Source organism: Anser cygnoides, chromosome 1 (assembly GCF_040182565.1).
Source record: "Anser cygnoides isolate HZ-2024a breed goose chromosome 1, Taihu_goose_T2T_genome, whole genome shotgun sequence".
Taxonomy (NCBI): domain Eukaryota; kingdom Metazoa; phylum Chordata; class Aves; order Anseriformes; family Anatidae; genus Anser; species Anser cygnoides.
In genome coordinates, this window is record NC_089873.1 from 205374278 (window position 1) to 205388583 (window position 14306).

Consider the following 14306-nt stretch of genomic DNA (forward strand, 5'->3'; position numbering starts at 1 on the left):
TTTTCAGCTGAAAGATGCATGCTAAATATTGAATGAACAGAACCAAAGACTAAAGGAAAGACAAAATCTAGGACCTATTTGAATAGCCAAAACAAACACACAGAGGACTCTCAAGTTCAGGTATGCTCAGAAGGACTTTACAAAGCAGACTTCAATGCTGCTTCTGCCGCTCTCTTTGAGCACCAGGCCCAGGGGTGTTGTTTCATTTACTCAGTCTTCCAAAGGAAACTGTCCCGATTTATTCTTGCCTTCACTCTGATACATGGAAATGGTTCTGCATTTGCCAACTATTTTCCAAATGCCTGTGTGAAATGAATTATTCTCTTTTTCCTCTCTGGGATATGCTTGCAACCCTTTACATATTCACTTTTCTGATAACATAATTAATGAATCTATGAAATGACTGGTACCAGACAAGTAGTATTTGGGCAAGAAGCCATCAGCCTAATAGACAATACTCCAACCAATGTCACATTAAATGCTTGGCACACAAATCACTTCAGCCCCAAGCAATCAATTATTTTTTGAATCCAGTGAGTACTCTTTCAAAAGACACGACTACTTATAGACACCCTCTCCAAAGTGAATCATTTGTAAAACATGATTTTGAGAAATAACTGCAGAATACCAGAGTCATCTTTCTGCGAAATGATAAAAATGAAAGTTTCCATTGACCACTTTCAAAAGAGACAGGACAGCAATGTCTCAAGCCATAAGGAGATTTAGCTGGATCATTCACGCAGCTTTACAGCACAAAAAGCAGGGTGAGGTGGTGTTAAAGAGGGAACATCTCTTCACATGCATCGGTAAGCCCTTTTGCCATCACCACACTTCAGTGTAGCCATTGCATAACTGAGAGCCAAGGCCTACAGCAAATTGGCTGACGACAAGCCCCGTGCTCCCAAAAAGCATAACACTTCTGTGTAGACTTTCCAGTGAAAATCTGTATTTTCTAATTAAATATATATATATGATAATTATACTCTCCCATAACAAATTAGATAATATCGCTGTCCATATGCCATAAACCGGGAAGCTTACAAAACAGATTTCCACTTTTCCATCCTTATCCCCCTCCCCCCCAAGCCCAGCATTCTTATTACTCATAAAGTATGAGCCTAGAGCATTTCTGGGTCAATCCTGTTATGTGTTTGCCTCGTGTTCTTAGTACCAAACTCATTGATTTTCATACACCTCTCCTCCCACATCATCTCCTCACTGAAATGCTTTCAGCTGTGAACCAAAGCAGCTTGACACAGCAAAAAGCTAGAGGTAAGGAAAGTTTCTGAGAACAGAAGGCTGAAAATACCAAATCAGAATTGAGACTCTCCTGCAGGAATGCTTTATTTGTCTCCATCTTTCTGTCCTGGTGGAGTCCTGCAAATGTCTTTGAAATTACCCAGTTCCCTAGAAAACAGTATTTTCTCTAAGGGTTAATACAAATTTCTGGAGGGAAAAGCCTGATTGCACGGAAATGCTACTCTTCATTTGACAAAAGAACAGGTGGATGTCTTATGATAATTAAATTACAAATCAGTGCCTGCTGCTGACAGGGTATTGTACGCTGCCAACTAGCATCAGATATTTAAAATCCTCTGTAATTGCCTATAATGGGGGAGTGGAGTGTGCTGCTGTGAATTTAATATGAACGTGCTTTTTTATAAGAGATCATTCTCTCTACAATGTGAGATTATTACAGCATCACTGCTCCTCACATTGTACTGTCTAAAGGAGCATTTCTAAGACTGTGTTTGCCAAGTAGTTGTCAGCTAAACAGGATGGAAGATGCAAATCTAGCAGAGGGTAATGGTCAAAAGCCTTAAATTTGAACAAAGCTAACTCTTAAGAAAAAGAAAAAAAAATGTGGGAAGTCATGCTTAGTAACAAATCACAATAGCCAGACCAAAGCACTTGAATGGAAATAAAGCTGTTTTTACAACCTAGCTTTCACAGACTCATGAATGAAGATGGTTGGGAATATATTGGTCATTTCAGGGCCAGAAAGAATTGGCTTTTACAAAAGTCCTCAGTACTTTTTGCAGCTATCATGATTTTGCTTTGCAGAAAATGCAAACCAAATGCTCCATTTTCGATCAACTCAATTTGATCCATGTCCTAAGGTGAACGTGATCCTGCTGGAGTTGCCATTCAAGGGCACATATTCCTGTTCTCTGCATGGCTGGACCACACTTAAAAACATCACACATTACTTCTACTAGCAGTAGAAGGGCTGCAAACGTGGGAAGCAAAGTGTGTTATAGGAGTCACAGGCCTCTACAACATCCTGTGAAATAAGAGCAGCCAGTCAATGCTGGTCTAGAGTGGCTCTCGACCTACAGAAAGGCAACCTGACATATGTAAGACACAAAGATGAATGAATCAAGGTAAAAATGTGATGTGCCCTTTCACTCAGCTGAAGCTTTATTATAGATAAAGTTGATATTCAGTATACTAAATTCCTTCATTTTTATGTACAGGCAAAAGTTAAAAACAATGGCGTAGAATTTGGTCCATTTAGACAAACATTTAATCTGTGAAGTCTCATTAAAAAATATCAGTACCACCTTGTCTCGCTTTTGTTTGAGAATTTTCAGTGGTCTTCAATGTGTTGAATTTTACTGGCACTGCTTTTCAGAGGCAGCAAATTTCAATGTCATACAGATGAGTATCTTGAGAAAACAAACTTTACAATTTGCACACACAAGTCCTTGGGCATTCATCCAGTCATGAGTAGAAATAATGTTACTCATCCAACTGATTGCAAATGAGCAACACAGCTTGAATTCTGAATATTTGCAATCAATCTATAGAGTAAAAAGAGAAAAAAAAAATACTCTTCTCATTATATAAAATGGAAGAAATCACAATCTGCTTGCCAAGACTGTGGAAGTAGATTAAGAAGCCTAAATCATTGAATAATTATACTTATTGTGAATGACTTGCTCTTTTGCCTATCAAGTAGATTTCTAACAAGCTTGTCACTGTATCACAGCAATACCTTTCATCCAAGAAGCCCAAAGAGCTTTACAAGTGGTAGTCAAGTCTGATAACATCCTGTTGGAAAAAAGTATGTGCATCATCTAAAGGTGGGTAAAATTAGGCACAGAAATACAACTTGCTCAAGGTCACAAAAAGAGTCATTTAGGCAATGGTAGAACTCAGATTTTTCTATTCTGCTCTTCTAAGCTAAATGCAACTATAGGGATATTAATAGGCGTAATGAATAATAATAATAATACAGTTGTAGTAGGTTGTCTCGTGCCAATTTAATTTCCTTTTAGTGTTTTCCCCTCACCGAAGGTTCCAGGAGACAGCAGACTTTCTAAGGTCAGGAATTAGGTTTTCTCTGCGTCAATGTAATAGCTAGCAGTGCTTTGTGCTGTTTATATTGTGTTATCTCTCAGGAACCAATAGTGATTTTTAGAGGACAAGAGGTTTCCTGTAAGAACCAAATTATTTCACAGAAGGGACGCTATCAGCACTGAATACTGAGAACTTGCATGGTTTTTCTACTCAGTACAGAAAGAAGTTCCCTTTTTTTCAGGAGGGAAAAATAAATAAACAAATAAAAGAAAATACATGATTTCCTCTCTCAGTTTACTGAAATAAACAAGTATTTGCCCATTATAGGTAATTTTCATTAAATATATATATATATATGAGTACAATGCAGTGTACTGAATGTTTTACAATATTATCCTTATCTGTTTTCGAATCTCTAAATATTTGTGTTTTGGTTTGGTTTGTTTTGTTTCACTATGAAGAAGAAATTAAATGGATGTTAGCCAAAGCACCTCATTCTTGTTAGCTGGACGTAGTTGCACCTTTCGCTCACAAGATGGCACAATAACCATCGAGTTAAAGCATGTTCTCACATCCAATGATAAAGTACTGCAGGAAAAAATAAAGAGCTATGCAATGTCAAAAAACTTCTGGTAAGTTTCTATTTTGAACTGACCTGGTACAATATTAGGAAAAAAACAAGACTGAAATCTTTTATAGTAAGTACATATAAACAGGTTATAATCATACACAAATCTGGCAGCTAGAGAAAAATGTAATAAATCATATAAGCATCAAAAATTAAAAGCAACTCGGAACCTGTTGGTTTTTGAAGGCTTTAGCATGAACAAAAACACTATGTATTGACAAGATTGAGACTAGCCCAGAATGCTGCATTCCTCAAGGAATTCTAAATCCTAATTAAAACCGCCTGCATGCAAATCTGTACCATGAGGTATTCAGCTCCATATGCTGCATCACATTTTGGACCTGTTAACAGCATCAGTTTAGCCCTCTGGAGGTTGCTAGTTGCTATCCAATAATTTAAAATAGATTTTTAACTTGAAGCACCAGTATAAAAAAAGACACTCTTAGAGGGTGGCTTTGGTAGTATTAAATGATGAATGTGGCTGCAGACTATAAAATCCAGTAACTGTTAAAAATAAAAAATAAAAATAAAAATAGATAAACAATCAGTATTTGATGGACTAAGTGAAGCAAAGGAAAGACGTGGGTGAAACCATAGTTTTTCAGCATCGGGCTGTAGCCACTTCTCCATCCTTTTGTCCTGCAATAACTTCACTTGCATACCCCTTTCTACAGTTTTCAACTCTTCCCCACAAAATATTCCTTTTCTGATATGTCCATGTTCCCACAACCACTACAAAAAATCCTCATGCCTCATTAGCTTCCTCCTCCGTGCATCCTTTCCTCCTGCAGTTTCCTCTGCAGCCCTTCTTGTTCTCCCATCCCATTCCCTGATCTCCCCCATCTCTGCTGCTTCAGTCCCCCAGCGTGGAAGCACTGAGCCTCACAAATTCTTCTTTTCCTCACCTGAAGCACAGCTTCTGGCATAGGGCAGCCGTGCTGAGATTACTACTGAGCAATTGGAGTGATGGCAAACGCCATGTCTCAGTTTCCCAGCCAACAAGCTCGTGGTGGGAATGCAGCAAAGCAAAACACCCTGGTTTTATATCAGAAGATTACAAAGCAATCATGTAATAAATAAATAAGACTATTACCCAAAATGAATGATACAGGGAAACAAACAAACAAAAAATATGCAACAGATAGCTTGCCCTTGTTTTCTGTACCAAAAATACAGATTTTAGTTTAGTCCAGCTTTGCCCAGCACATGGCACAACAAACCCTTTGTGTTTTGCAGCTGAAGCCTTCACACCTGGGTGCCCTACTTAGTTAAATTTGTACAAAACATAAGACTCCTTTTCCTAGTACACACTGCTGGTGGCTGCTTCACAGTTATCCAGCTGTAGTGAATAAAAAATGCAAGTGATTTGTTTTGCACATATCTGTGTACTTATTTAAAGCTATAGCTATGCATTTAAATTACATAATTTCTCAGTGCTCTTCTAAGCCTCTGTCAATAGGGTAACACCTACTGAATTACTCTGGACAGTAACCAAGATTGTGCCTTAACTCCACCTCCTGCATCTATTTTCCTTGTGCAGCCCTGCTACTCCATTCTGCTCGCTTGCTTGTGCTATCAGCCTGATTAAGGCCCTTTTACAGGTTTGTTTGAATTACACACTTGGTGAGCTACTGGCCTCACAAATAGGTTCATCAGCATTAGTGTAGGAGGTAATGCTGGAGTAATGATGAAAAGTCAAGGAGGAGTGGGATAATTTATTGAGATAGTTTTAGTGGTAAGAAGAAGATACATCAAAGTATCACCCCTGAGTCCTCTTCTTTCTTTTGTTGGATACATACATAACCCAACGTGCTAAAGGGATTAAAAAAAAGCCAAGGGATCTATCTATAGTGTGTAATGGCAAATCCAAGGAAGGCTGAATTTGAGATTTTCCCAGGAAAAAGGAGGAATAGAAAAATCATCACAACAGGGATGGGGCAAATGGGGATGAATACTGAAGCTCAGTTAGTAAAAACAGAAAAAAAATGGAGAATTCCAGCATCCACACTGTTGTGGTGCTCAAGCATACCAATGAAACCCCTGGGGAAAGCATTTGTCTCATGTCCCTCTGGGGCTAGTTTGCACAGCGATAGCTGCTCCCAATAATTGCTCCTGAGGAGGAAGAAGCCTGTGGCTCTGCAGGTGGTGGCCTTTGTGTAGACTTGCATCCAGAGCTGCTGAGAGTTATTTTAAAATTTGACTCCTTTTCTGCTCACACATTCTTATCTCCCAGACTTCTTGAGTGTAGGTGTCCCCACTGATACTTCTGCTATTTTCTGCAGTCCGAGGTCTCAATGAAATCTGGGAGGAAAACTAGACTCTGCTTTTCATAAATTATGGCTCACTTCATAGGTTAAAATAAAGACAAAGCTTCAGAGTAAAATTCTTAGTCAAGGAAGTATGATTTCTTCATAAAACCTATCACATTTACTGTGCAGACAGGACACATTAAGTCCTCTGGGAATTAATTGTGCATCAAGGGACACAGAATTGTGCATCTGCTGGATTCCAGTATCATTTCTTACACATATTGGAAAATTCTGGACCAAGGCTATATAAGGAAAAAGGATGCTCTCGGGCTAAAGCAGACAAATGCTATTTTAGACAACTCTTTCTATTCATGCTTTTTGCCACAGAAGTCTTGTGTAATGCTAGGCAATTCACATAAACCAAACTTTCCCCAGGTGTGGAAATGAGATATCCTCACTTTGAAAAGTCTTGGTAGACACAGATGGCCATTTTTTTGCAGAAGTGCTGAGCACCAGCAGTTTCAGCTAAAATCAGGGCGAGCTGGGGTTTGGAAAGAAAAATTGCTATATAATTCTGTGTGCTCCAATAAGTCAGGTATCAGCTGATATTGGCCACCTAAAACTTAAACTTCTAGTGTAAGCAGGACAGACAGGCTCCCTCACTAATAACTGGAACATCAGAATATTGTATGTATATTTTCCAAAGACTGCTTCCAAAGACTCTCCCCTGATTCTAACCTGGACTGAAAACAGTTTAGGATTTAGGCTTTCTAAATGAGATGAATTTCATTCTTGATGTTGCAAGCTGGGCACAGGAACTAGTGGACTCATTTTATCTCAGTGGTGTTGTCTAAGGAGTTAAAATTCTAGTCACAATGGGATATTGAAAAAATAAATTCATTAATGTTTATCAGCTACTAGGATACTATGGTCAGGCTCAGTATAAGAGGAAAATCAATGAGAAAATTAATAATTCTGTAAACAGAGCACAGTTTGAACTGTATGCATTAAATAATGCATGGAGACATATGTTGACTGTGAAATACCATACAAAGTACCCCTCCACCTCACTGAGTGAAGCAGAGGGCCTGCAAAAACAAAAATATCTGCGTAATTAAAAATGTATTTGAGTTATATTATACTACTACATTACAATATATGGCCACAAAGGGCCTGAAATAAAATTGCTTAGACCATCTTAGTTCTTGCATTTCCTAAATCTGAGTGCTTAACTTTATAACCCTGCCATCCCTTAACTGTTCTTTGAACACCATGTATATGCACATAAAAAAAACTCATAAACTTTAATAGCATTCCTGCTTCTTATACTATGAAGTAGGTATGAAGGTAAGTACTGAATTTGTCAGAGTTTGTGGAAAACCGGCTCTTCTTAAATAAAAATACAAATGTTCTGTGTACATAAACTGAAAAATAATCTCCCCGTTGTTGCTCTGATGAAGTCAGTTTATTATCTCTGAAGACAAAATTTTGTAACAAAACAATCATTGTGCTCAAAAAGTTATTAAAAATTTGAAATATTTAAATTTCCTACTGTTTTAACCAATCCACTCTCTTGAAGGCTTTTCATTCAGAATAAAAAAAATATAGATTTCATAAATTTTAGCTAAGTATTTAAAAGGCCAGCAAATCATATTTTTGTCAGGTGAATTTGCATGTGTTTGACACCCATAAGAGTCAAGAGCAACTCTAAAGCAGGGCACTTACTGAAAAATCAGCTTTGGACCTTTGTATCTGAATCCTTCTACAGACTTTTGGTACAGAATAATTGTGGCAAAATGATCTGCACCTTCAGATACTTTAATAAAGCCCTGGTTAAGAAGCAAGCCAGCAAAGTAGCTGTTACCATAACCAGAATACAGAGGAACATGAAGCCTGAGTGTGATCTGGGGAATATTTGCTTTACTGAGCAACACCAAAATCAGTATTTCCATTTTTCTACCTCTCCACAATCCCTCTAGATCCCAGTCATGAGATTTAAGCAGTTTATGGACCCAGGGGAATCTCATTGAGCTCACCGATCAGATGGCAATACATCAGGGTAAAATGACTCCCAGGTCAGGAGCTGGGCAGGAAGAGTTTATCCCATTAAACTGCACTACCTGCAGATACATTGAGTTTAGTGTAATGGAAAATGTCCTGGACCTAAGGCCTTTGAGGCCGCAGAGGAAATGAATGTGAGTCCACCCCTCCTTTGGCTATATCTTATCTGCAATGGAAAGGAGGGAACAGCCTATCACCATTTATAATAATTCTATTTAAAATGAACTAATAATGATATTTCAGCTTTTCTGAAGGGCCAAGCAAGTCTACTAGCACAGCCTTCCTTAGTTTGTCGAGTCCCACAGGGCTTTCATCAAACCAAGGCAATGAGTTGGTCATGATGGGTACAATGGAAGGTAGCTGTAAAAACTGCGGGGAAAAAAAAATAAAATAATAAATAATAAATAAAAAAGGGTATATGCACAGATTTCAGGGACCTTTAGAGGAAGTCTGTCTGTGGAAGTGCTTTTAGACCTAGGCACATACAGTTTGCCTATGTTTGGTTTGGACAGGTAAGTATTTTTCACGTTTGAACTTAAATGTGAAAATCAGCTAGTAATTGCTTTGCTGGGTGGAGACAATGATTCTCTTCTGGGGTTGTTATTTTGGAGTCTGATTCCAAATTCTTGTTGAAAGAATAGGCACATTTTTATTTTTAAGAGATCTGGAGCACTCAAGTTTTAAATAAGCCAACTGGGCTTTCAGTCTCTGAAAACATAAGCTGAGGTCCATGCTTAAATGATCAGACACTTGTGCTTTTTATCATGTTATAGTATATATCTGACAGGGTTAGTGATACCTTTACAACTCAAAAATGCTATAAAAATTCAAATTCATGTTATGTGGCATAGAAGACTCTTCGGGCACCAGACAGTGATTCAGATAGAAACCAGTCCACTGGATTTTGTTGAAAATCAGTATTCTATATTTCTTAGCCTGGACACATCAAACTTTATGGCTTTTTAAAGTTATTGCCTGATTGTGTCTCTTTCATGTCTGCCTATCTTAGTACTGAATTCTGTGTTATTTTGCTTCTTTCTTCTGGATGAGTTTTTGGTAGTTTTTATAGTTGCAGAAAGCAGATGCAGAAAGCGGAAGACAGAGGGGAAGGCTGAATGCTTTAGAAGTTAACAAAGTTATCTCTGAAGCCAAAACAAATTTATTCCTTGCAGGCTGACCGTACCAATGTTCAAAGCTATCCTTCTTTGCAATAACACTAGCTTAATTAAAAGGTTAGTTCCTTACTGCATTCACTGAGAATCCCTATTTGAAAAAGTCTAGATATTGTAACTTTTTTTTTTAAGATTTCTTTATATTTTCATCTGAAGGTAGTAAATATCTTGTATAAAATATCATAAGTAAAGAAAATCTAAATTCCTTTGGTCTTAATGACTAGCTTTCAGAAAGGCTGCTGCATAAATGACTGTCAGCTGAATAACAATGTCATGGTACATTTTCTGTTGTTCTTAATTATTAGAAAATGAGGACAAAGCAAAACCCATCCTGGTTAAAATTAGATTCAGCCCAGATCATGAGGCAATCATGAGGCACTGTTAACTTTGAAATGAAAGACATTATTATAAAATAATACCCAAAACAAAACTCACAGACGATCCCAAGAAAATAGCTTGGTCTAGACACAGCAGTTTTATTATTAGGCAGAGAAGGGTTTTTTAAGCCCTGGCCCAACAAATGAATTGATTGATTATATAAATAAATATTTTCTAGAGCTTTATACAAGCAGTGGGCCAAATCCTGAGATCTACAAATTCCATGGGGAATATGGCCTATTTAGAGATATTTGATTTTTAATTTTTCATCCTTTTTAGTACCTGACTAAGTGCTAGATGGATAGCCAAGGATATATACATTTTCTCTGTACTTTTTCTGATGCAATGTAAACTCCATAAAATAAAGGTACTTTTATAAAATTCACATCTTTTTCGCTGCATAAACCATGTCTCTTGCAAGAGCAGGCGAGTCACTCTCAATTTTCTGTCAATCCTCTTCTACTCAACTGATAATACGAACAAGGAAAACAATTTATTGAGACTGGGGCTGTGATTTTCTGCTGAGGAAAAGAAATGCTCCCGGGGAACCAAACTGAAAGCTGCAGCTCATTTTTATCTTGACAATGAGAAAGCAAGCATGACTTTAACTTGTTGTTGACCTTTGTTGCAGTTGGATCACTGATCTAAAAGTCAGTGGCTATATATATAACGTTATTCACATCCAACTATCATGTATAGAAGGGGAAAAACACATCTTACTATTTATAAAACTTCTCTGCATGAGCAAAGTTCTGCAAACATTAATCACAACTGTGTGAATGAGTCTATCCACACCAAGGAAAATGCAACCCTTTGCATGATTCATCCCATCTCTGGTGCTCAGGAAGGGGTGGGCTGCCCTTTAGTGGCACCACTTGCTTGCCACTAACTATCCAAAAATGAGGCCAGTGGTGAACCTCACCCAGAAGATCCTCTGGCTCTCATATCCTGAGATAAGCAGTGGACATGTGCTTCCCCTTGGGAGGTGTGTTTATTTTTCAGTGTAGTGACTTGGCATTTCATCCTAATTGCTATGTGACTAAATCAAAGTGAAAACTGCCTGTGTGGGAATTGCCATAACTTGTTGTGAACATACATCTGTATTTTTGAAAGCTGATGATCTCCAGGTGGTGTTAAATTAGCCTGGTTCTTCTCTAGCTCCCTTGGGAAGGACAGCACCATCTAATTTCCCTTGCTACCATACAAACTATTAGACTCAAAGTTGAACATAGCATTAGTCAAATCCCAGTTGCCAGTAATATTTTGGCCCTATACGTCCATGTTCTCATAGATACTTTTCAGCATTATTAGCTTATTAAAATTGTGGCCTTATTAACTTTTCTAACCATGAAAATGATGATTAAATGGTGCAGTAGGAAACGTTTTGAAGACGTTCTTTTACAGATGATTAGCTAGTGTTATGAGATGTGCTCTAGTTGTCTGAACACATGTAGGGTGATACCTCACTTTTGTACTGACTCTTCTCAGTCAGTAATTTATTTTTTTTTTAAGGAAATATTATAACAATATTGAAATAGATAAAAACATAGGATATTAACACTTTCTGTTCTTGAACTTTCGAACAAATAAAATTGTCATGGAACTACTGTAAAAAATGTTTCCTTCACTTTTTATTTCACTGTTTTTACAACAACATTCAATACAAAGTTATCCCTTAAAAAGCTTAAAAAATCAGACCTGAAAATTACATAGCATTAACAGGACAAATCTTGTTTTCAAAACCTCTGTAGTACTTTGTTGAAGCCATATTTTCTATTTCAAATAAAGTGTATTCAGTTATAGTACCAATATTTCTAAAGTGCTTTAATTATTGCACTTACTGTGTGAAAATGTGCGTTCTTAAATTCTTCCGGCCTCACTAAATTTGGCACGTCAGTGCTGCTCATTTGCAAGTTTTCTGCACTCACCTGGAAACAGGTCAGATATCTACATCATCCAACTCCCTTGCATACTTTCTGACAACTCTCTGCATGGTATCAGAGTTGACCTGCCTGTGAAATAATTTGAACACCTGCACTTCAGGTATATATTTCCAAGCTGTACTAGCTAGTGTCATATGTAGAAGTAGTTAGTCACATATTTTGGACCCATTTTCCTCCTTGTTCAGGCTTCAGAATGCTTCGTATTTCTCAGCAGTGATTTTATGTAACAATTACTGAACTTGGGATAGACTACATACGGAGCATATTTACGGTTCTACAAAAACAAAACAAAACAAAACAAACAAACAAGCAAAAAAACTGACCCCGTTACTATAATAAACAGAAATCTGAGGCTGTAAAACATAGTATTGCCAGGTTTCATCTTTAAATTTAGTATAAAATAGACCTAAGAAAAAAAAAGGGTAGCCATTTCTTTCAACACAAATATTTGGAGTTTATACCTGACATTTCTATCTTGTCACATACTTAGAAACATACAATCATAGAATCATCTAGCTTGGAAAAGACCTTCAAGATCATCGAGTCCAACCACCAACCTGACCTACTGACTCCTGTCACTAAACCATGTCCCTTAGTACTGAATTCATGTGTCTTAAATACCTCCAGGGATGGCTACTCCACCACATCCCTGGGCAGCCTAACCACTCTTTCCATGAGGAAATTCTTCCTGGCATCTAATCTAAACATCCTGTGGCACAACATGAGGACGGTTCCTCACATCCTATCACTTGTCACCTGAGAAGAGACCAACATCCTCTGCACTGCAGCCTCCTTTCAGGTAGTTGTGGAGAGCAATGCGGCCTCACCTCGACCTCAGTTCTCCAGACTAAACAGCCCCAGCTCTCTAAGCCATTTCTCATATATCTTGTTTTCTAGTCTCTTCAATAGCTTCATTGCATTTCTCTGAGCATGTTCCAGCAGCTCCACATCCGTCTTGTAGTGAGGGGCCCAAAACCAAATACAGCTCTCAAGGTGCAGGAGGTCCAAACCAACTGGATTGGACTCCACTCACCATGACTCTGAGCCCAAACATCCAGCCAGTTCTTCACCCAGCAAACTGTACATCTGTTCAAGCCAAGAGCAGCCATTTTATGCAGGAGAATACTGTGGGAGACGGTACTACTTTTTGGCTTATTTATGTATTTATTTATTTTCAGTCTTTCTAGGATATATCAGAAGTCAGTAGTTGGTTCTCATTAGTAGGACGTGGAATTTAGATTACTTGTTATCAGTAAGAAAATACAGTCAGAAAACTCCCAAAAGACTATGAAAAGGATAAAAACCAAGAGATATCCCAAGTGGAATTAATGCTAATATCTGTATTTATTTGTACCAGTACCCACTGGAGTTTCACATGAACTTCTTCTGTTTCAAAAATCACTTAAGCTGCTTGCATAGTGAATCAGATAAGGAATTTCCTTGAAAAAAACAGGTTAAAGAAAATCAACATATCAATCAACTGCTTCACCTCAGTTACAGTGCCTGTTTTAAAAATAACATTCCAACTTAACACAGCATGCAACACAAAATAAAAGGGGAAATTTGAAATAAAATAATTTGTTTGCTTGCAAATATGATTTTAATAATTATTTTAAAGGCAATTCATGAAGATGGAGAAATTCCCATGAAACATTTCCAAAAGGAAAAAAGGTATCAGAATAGTTTCAACTAACTTAGAGTTATATCAAGTCACATAAGCAGCCAACATATATATATAAATTTCATATGCTATTTCTTATGCCAAACAAGAGTTTATTAAAAAAAAAAAAAAACACATAAAATCCCTCTAGTGCTTTTATTTTAGATTTCTGTATGTTAAAATTGCAAAAAAAGAAGTCTTAGAAGGAAGAATAATATCATTCATTAGACCTGAAGGTCAAAAAGGGAGAATATAATTTCTTAGCGCTTTTAATGTAGCTGAAAAAAAATGAGCAAACATTTGGGCACACACTCTGCTATTAAATTAAATTTGTTTCTATCTTTAGACATTCCTAATCTAAGTGTATGTCAATTAATTGCCAAAGACAAAATTATAAATAAAACAAACAGAAAAAGAAAAAAGAAAAAGAACAGTTCAGGGATGATATTAAAACTTGCATTTCCCTCATGGGTTAGGGAATGCATTGATACCCTGCAAGTGCAACTGCCTGTTGCAGAATTTCTTGAACCTTTTTCTGATCCATTATGCAATCCCCCGTCTTTCCAAGTTTCAAAAGGATTTTAAAGAGGGGATAAATTATTTCTAAGTTAGCTAAGCCACCTATAACTCATCAAGTGGAGAAAATCAGCGCATACGGCTGGTCTTAAGAATCACTCTGTTTATTCAGCCTTATCACTTCCACTGAAATTTGCTTCACAAGATTTGACAAGTCTAAGGTGAGATGCACAGGCTTAACAGTTAGGGGCGTGCATTCATCCCTTTGTGTCAGATGCTTTGCAAAAGCCATCATAGTGACAATTAATTTAAATAACATGAAATATTCAGTGAACCCAATTCTCTCTCCCTGTATAAATGGTCATTTTAGCTGAGACCTAAAGTGGAGAGCTGAAT

General features: G+C 37.3%; 1 protein-coding gene across 26 annotated transcripts in view; it reads right to left on the reverse strand.

Annotated features, from left to right (window-relative positions):
• The window catches only part of DLG2 (discs large MAGUK scaffold protein 2), a 1043894-nt gene that overhangs the window by 565347 nt on the left and 464241 nt on the right, over positions 1–14306 (reverse strand). The window lies entirely within an intron of this gene.